This window comes from Rattus norvegicus, chromosome 1 (assembly GCF_021556685.1).
Source record: "Rattus norvegicus strain SHRSP/BbbUtx chromosome 1, alternate assembly SHRSP_T2T, whole genome shotgun sequence".
Taxonomy (NCBI): Eukaryota; Metazoa; Chordata; class Mammalia; order Rodentia; family Muridae; genus Rattus; species Rattus norvegicus.
In genome coordinates, this window is record NC_141534.1 from 247,122,693 (window position 1) to 247,128,542 (window position 5,850).

The window sequence follows — 5,850 nt, forward strand, 5'->3', positions numbered from 1 at the left end:
AGTGCACACGTGGGAGAGAATGTCCTCATGTTAGAGTGTCTGAAACAGCAGAAACAGCCCAACTGAGCCCAGTTAAGCCCAAGGATGCCTAAATTCAGAAAGGCAACGCTACAAGCAGGAGACATAGCTGGGGTTCTCCCCAGTTACCGTACATCTTACTCACCTGACACCAGATCAAGCACATTAAACTAAGTTACAGTAACAAAGGTAGATAATATGTAAAGTGTAAGCTATTATAAATGTAGGGAAGCACACAAACCCCCATTTTAACTAATAGTGGTTGATCCAGGAACACTCTTTGGTGGCTGAGTATTTTTTGAGAAACTTTAGAAATGGTGCTATCAAGTTGGCAATATCTGAACCCACTGATCCATCACCAAAAACAGAAGACGGAGACGCTGTGTGCCTCCTGATATAACTCAGCACTACTTTTGAAGTATTTTTTTTTTATTTTAAGTATCAAGATTCTGGATCTAATGGGACACTTTCCAGGAAATATAGTGGATAGAGAAAAAGTCAACCCCATGGAGAGCAATCGTGAAAATCGAGGCGGCAGAAAAAGGTGTGGGATAAATGATTCATAGGATAGATCGGAGATTAAGGAAACAAACATAGATTGAAAGCAAATTACGTAAAATATAAAATAAGCACATCGTGAACTTTGGAGTCTGATTTGAAAAGCAGCTGTAAGAGTAATTGAGGTTCCTGGTGCTGATGACCTCTTGGCAAGAGTATGTGTGTCAAAGGATGCTTCCCTCCTCTGCAGAAGATGGGGAACACAGGCAGCAGGGGCCCAAAGCCCCAGGTCCCACCTCACTGGTGGGAATGTCAGGATGCTGTGCAACCACGACGACGTCTTCACTCACGCAAATCCTAGCTCCGTGATGACGTCACCACTCTCTGCCCCGCTGCAGGGGGAAGGTGAGGCTTCCAGTATGCTCAGGACTGAAGTATACTGAATTACAAAGTAAAAAGAAAGGGGAGTTTGAATGTGAATAAGATATAGTGACATTTAGGAATTAATTGGGTACATTTGATAATAGCATTGCCTAGAGGTGAGCTTTTAATTCTCATTGTAATGTTTAAGCTCCTTTCAGCTCCGAGTACAGACTGAAAAACATTTATGGGTGCAAAGATATGCTGTCTGGGATTTGACTTTAAAATGCTCAAGAAATGCACACAAACACACACAAACAAGAACTCGTACGCGCACACATCCCACAGCCAATAGCTTCCCAGGAGCATTCTATCAACCGTTTCATTTAACAGAACAACTATTACAATCACTAAGTGCCCCTAGAGTGTTCACCAGCAAGCCTCTATGGTAAGGATTGCCCCCACTTTGCATTTGACTACTGAGTCACAGAGACATGAAGGCTCTTCCCCAAGATCACGCAACTAAAACTGGTAGGGACAAGCTGGAATCTAAACCGTGCTTTTCCTAGAGCACCACATATGGTCCTTGCAAGTAGCATCTTGCGTGCTGTACGCACAGCGCAGCCTGCAGGAACGTCCACAGGGCCTTTCTGAACCATTATGCAAGCCTTCCATAAACAAATAAGCAAACAGATATATCTGTGATCAGAGAACGATGAGTTCTTACTAGTTTCACCCTCCGCAGATCGGCTTCCTAAATCGCGCCTTGTTTGCGCCAGGCTGGATGCTGAGCTATGCTAGCCCAGACTCCACTCACTGACTACAGCACTCACCGTTGGCTCTGCTTTACAGCTTGGGAACGGTTCAACTATTAAATCCGCCTGAGAGGAAATGAAGTGACACTGGACCGGTTCCTTCTCACCCTGATTTCATCTAACCAAGAGGACCAGTAGTCAGTGGAAACCTGAAGGGAAATGCCACCCACGTCGCACACAGGATGTGGAAGTCAGAGGACGGCCTGCGCAGTCACACGGGGTGCTGTTGGTTACAAAGGCTGTGAGTCAGGATAGCAGCGTCCGCCAGACATCCGCCAGGCACACCGATTCTCCAATCGGCTACATTCACCAGAAGAACAAGATACCTGTGGACATGTGTGGGGCTTTTGTTTCTTACAACCATAGACTTCCAACTCATTCCAAGGGTGATAGTTTTTTATCACAGAAATATAAACAGAAATATAAAACAGAAATATAAGTCATAATGGTCCCTACTGAGAATATTATTCAAACCCCTCCTCCCATGCTATGAGGCGAGAGACTACACTACCTTGAGAGGAGTCTGGGAAAATTTAAACCTACAGGATGAGCACTATATAGCTGAAGACGAACTCCTGATCCTCCTGCCCCTGCCTTCCAAGACTCGGGATTACGCACCACCACATTGGACTATGATAAAGAACTTTAAAGAAACATGCCGGGTGTGGTGGTGCACACCTTTAATCCTAGCTCTAGAGAGGCAGAGGCAGGGGAATCTCTGTGAATTTGAGCACAGCCAGGACTGCACAGAGAAGCACTGGGAAAACGTAAAACAAGCAAAAAAAGTCAAGAAATACGTAAAGAAAAGAAATGTATTTTAAAAACGTATTAATAAAAACTCTAGAAACAAAATCTAAGTTAAAAGGAATTACTGGATAGGAAACCAATTTAAGATGTTAGCGGTTGTGTAAAAACTAACCATACATTCTGCAAACTAAGTGCTCTCAACCCCACTGCTTCTGCCCTTCCCCCACCTGACCTCTCCCTTTAGAAAGAACAAAACTGTCTCAAGGAAAAAGACTGCTGTGGGCTTTCAGGATAGAATCCAGACAGGAGCAAGAGAAAGAGAGAGACCCCACACTATATATATAAATTCCTGGGTTTTTTTGTTTGGGGGGTTTTGTTGTTGTTGTTTTGTTTGTTTGTTGTTTGTTTGTTGTTGATTTTTTTGTTTTTGTTTTTGTTTTCTGAGTCTCTGTAGAGTATGTCTCCAGCAGGAATGAAGGAACAGTCTGATTCCACACAGCAAGCTTAACCTTCAGTCCTTCCACGGGGCCTTCCACGGGCTTAAAGTATAAACATATAAAGTGTCTACTTAGATTTCCTAAGATGTACACTCTGTGCTTCTGTTTTGTGTGTTTGTGATCTCTGTAATTGCTTTTATGGACAAAATGCAATCTGCCCCTAAAGTTCCTAAAAATAACTAACTAAAAAATATCTGTGGCCACTTCATTTATACATATTTTTTAAATTATACATGTTTAAAAAAAACTTAGTTCACACTAACCTTAGCATATCCGTAAACATTTTAGAAACATTTTTATTGCTATTTCTTCTTTTGAAAAAAATGTTAAGGTTACTATTATCTTAGCAAAATCCGAGATACAGCTCTAAACTTTTAAAATTAATACAGATGGTCATTTTAAAACTTGTTTAACCAATGGAAAAGCAAAGTCATCTCAGATAATCATAATGTGCTCCACTTCATATAATTTTTATTTTGCAGTGTATTGGGGGTAGTAACTTGCCTCTGCATCCTCTGGTCTTAAGCAGGATAAATGCATTTGGTAAAATGCTTGCTAAATGATTGACGTGCTCACTACAAACATAAACAGGTGACTCTAAAGTAAAAAAAAAAAAATGAAAGTGGCAGACTTCAATCCTGCTGTTAGAATCCTTGAAAAACCTAAATGAAAATCCCCTATTTATCACGAGGAAGTGTGGGAGAGAGCTGGGAGTGAGAGGGGCAATGGATGGGGCATCTCAGGGGTTAGTTGGAGACCTGGGATGGGGAACTGCCAGGGAGTCTATGGGGGGTGACAGTAGCTAAGACTCCTATCAGTGGGGAATATGGAGATTATAGTGGCCACCTCCTATAGCAGGTGGGACTTCCAGTGGAGGGAGGGGGACATCAACCCATCCACAAAATACTTGACCCCAAATTTGTTCTGCCTACAAGACCCCCGGGGAAAAAGATGGGACTGAGGCAACAACCAACCAATGGCTGGCCCAACTTGAGCCCCATCCCCTGTGAGAGAGCCAACCCCAGACACTGTTAATGCTACTCTGCTGTGCTTGCAGGCAGGAGCCTAGGAGAACTGTCTCTTAAGAGTCTTCATTCAGCAGCTGATGGAAACTGACGCACAGACCCACAGCCAAACATCAGGTGGTGCTTGGGGAGTCTGGTGGAAGAGTTGAGGAAGGACTGAGGGAATCTGAGGGGTCAAGAAGACCCACAGAGTCAACTAGCCTGGGCCCTAAGGTAAAGGTTTATTCCAGAAATGGAAGACTAGGTATGTTGTAAAGGGTTGTGAAAAGTTGAAGATGACACAGGAATAGCTAAACAATCTTTTAAGGTCAAAAGTCAACGCTCTTAGATACAACTGATGCTTGACTCTTTGCTTAAAACAAATAAGGCTCACAGAGACCGAACCACCAACCACAGAGCACGCAGGAGCTGCACAAAGGTCCTTTACATACGCATTTGTATGGGCAGCTTGCTGTTCATGTGGGTCCCCTAACAACTGGAGCAGAGGCTGTCTCTGACTCTGTTGCCCGCCTTTGGATCTCCTTCCCCTAACTAGACTGCCTGGTTGGGCCTCAGTGGCAGAGGACTGCACCTGGGCCTACTGCCACTGGATGTCCCTTCTGAAGAGAAGGGGACAGGGTAATGGAAGGGAGGGGTTTGTAAAGGTGGGAATGGGAAGAGAGGAGGGACAGGGCGGGGGAGCACAATTCCATGCAAAATTAATACATAAAAATAATTAATTGCAAATCTTTATAAAGAAAATTGAAATCGGGTAAGAAAAGTAGATGTGGTTTTGAAATGTATAGTTATAGTTCTGAAATATATTTTTGATACAGACATCTACAGAAAAAAGAAATGGTTTTTGATGAGGTAGTATTTTTTCCAGATTTTGTCCTAAGGTAAAGGTTTATTTCAAAAATGGAAGACTAGGTATGTTGTAAAAATGTTGTGAAAAGTTAAAGATGACTCAGGAATACCTAAACAATATCTTAAGGTCAACACTCTTATATACAACTTAAAACAAACAAGGTTTTCTTGAATATTGGCCTGTCCTTGGTAATGTTTACAAAATACTGGCTTGGAAAATGAGGATTTTATTTTATTCTTTTACTAAGTAAGCAATTTAAAATCTGTGACTAGATTTTATCCAAGTGTTTGTCTTCATGCTTTCCCACTGGGTGAAGCATTCCCTTGCCGGATGGCCCTCACCTCAGCAGCATAAAAGCAAAACAAACACACAAACAAAAACTAAAAATCTACTGCAAGAAATTTTCTGCTTGCCACATTTTTGCCCCTTTACATAACAATTGTATAAACTATTTTAATGGACAAATATTTAATTTGATTATGATGTAAATATTTAGTTGTAGTTATGATCATCAGTCCTCTGGATTGATGGTTAAACAATTGATACCAATTCTTTTCAAAACTGACTAAAGCTTTCAGTTTCCATAGCCTAAGATATTCTCTGTAGTTCCTCTTGGTCACTCCTCTTCAAAAACCTCACCATCTCCTAAAATAAGTACTGTACAGTCTATAAAAATTAAGCAAAAAAAAAAAAGCCACCTCTACTAAAGGAGACATAGATTATTATAAGAGACTTCTAAATATAACAAAAATATCAGAATTCTTTGCAGTTTCTGTCATAACAAGATCCTGGAAAGAAACCAAAAGAATGTTCCTTGGGTTAACTCTCCCCATCCAAATTATACAAAAGATGATTTTGTATATATACTCTCTGGTAAATATACATGTGGTGCTCTGTAACTTAAGATCCCATGCTTCTTGATTAAATATGTGTTTAAGGTACCCTACAACACAGTTATGTGGGATTTAAATTTTCTAAATATTCATATTTTGACAATAAAAAATAACAATATTGCAAAATGAGTTTTCATTCTGATTACGAAA

At 41.1% G+C, this 5,850-nt stretch overlaps 1 long non-coding RNA gene across 1 annotated transcript; it reads right to left on the bottom strand.

The window, feature by feature from the left end:
• Positions 1-426: 426 nt before the first annotated feature.
• On the bottom strand, positions 427-1,950 carry LOC120100025 (uncharacterized). The gene is made up of 2 exons (XR_015653256.1): positions 1,710-1,950; positions 427-955 (listed from the first exon to the last, which is right to left on the bottom strand). It is a non-coding gene; the product is annotated as an uncharacterized LOC120100025 (long non-coding RNA).
• Between the last annotated feature and the right edge of the window lie 3,900 nt (positions 1,951-5,850).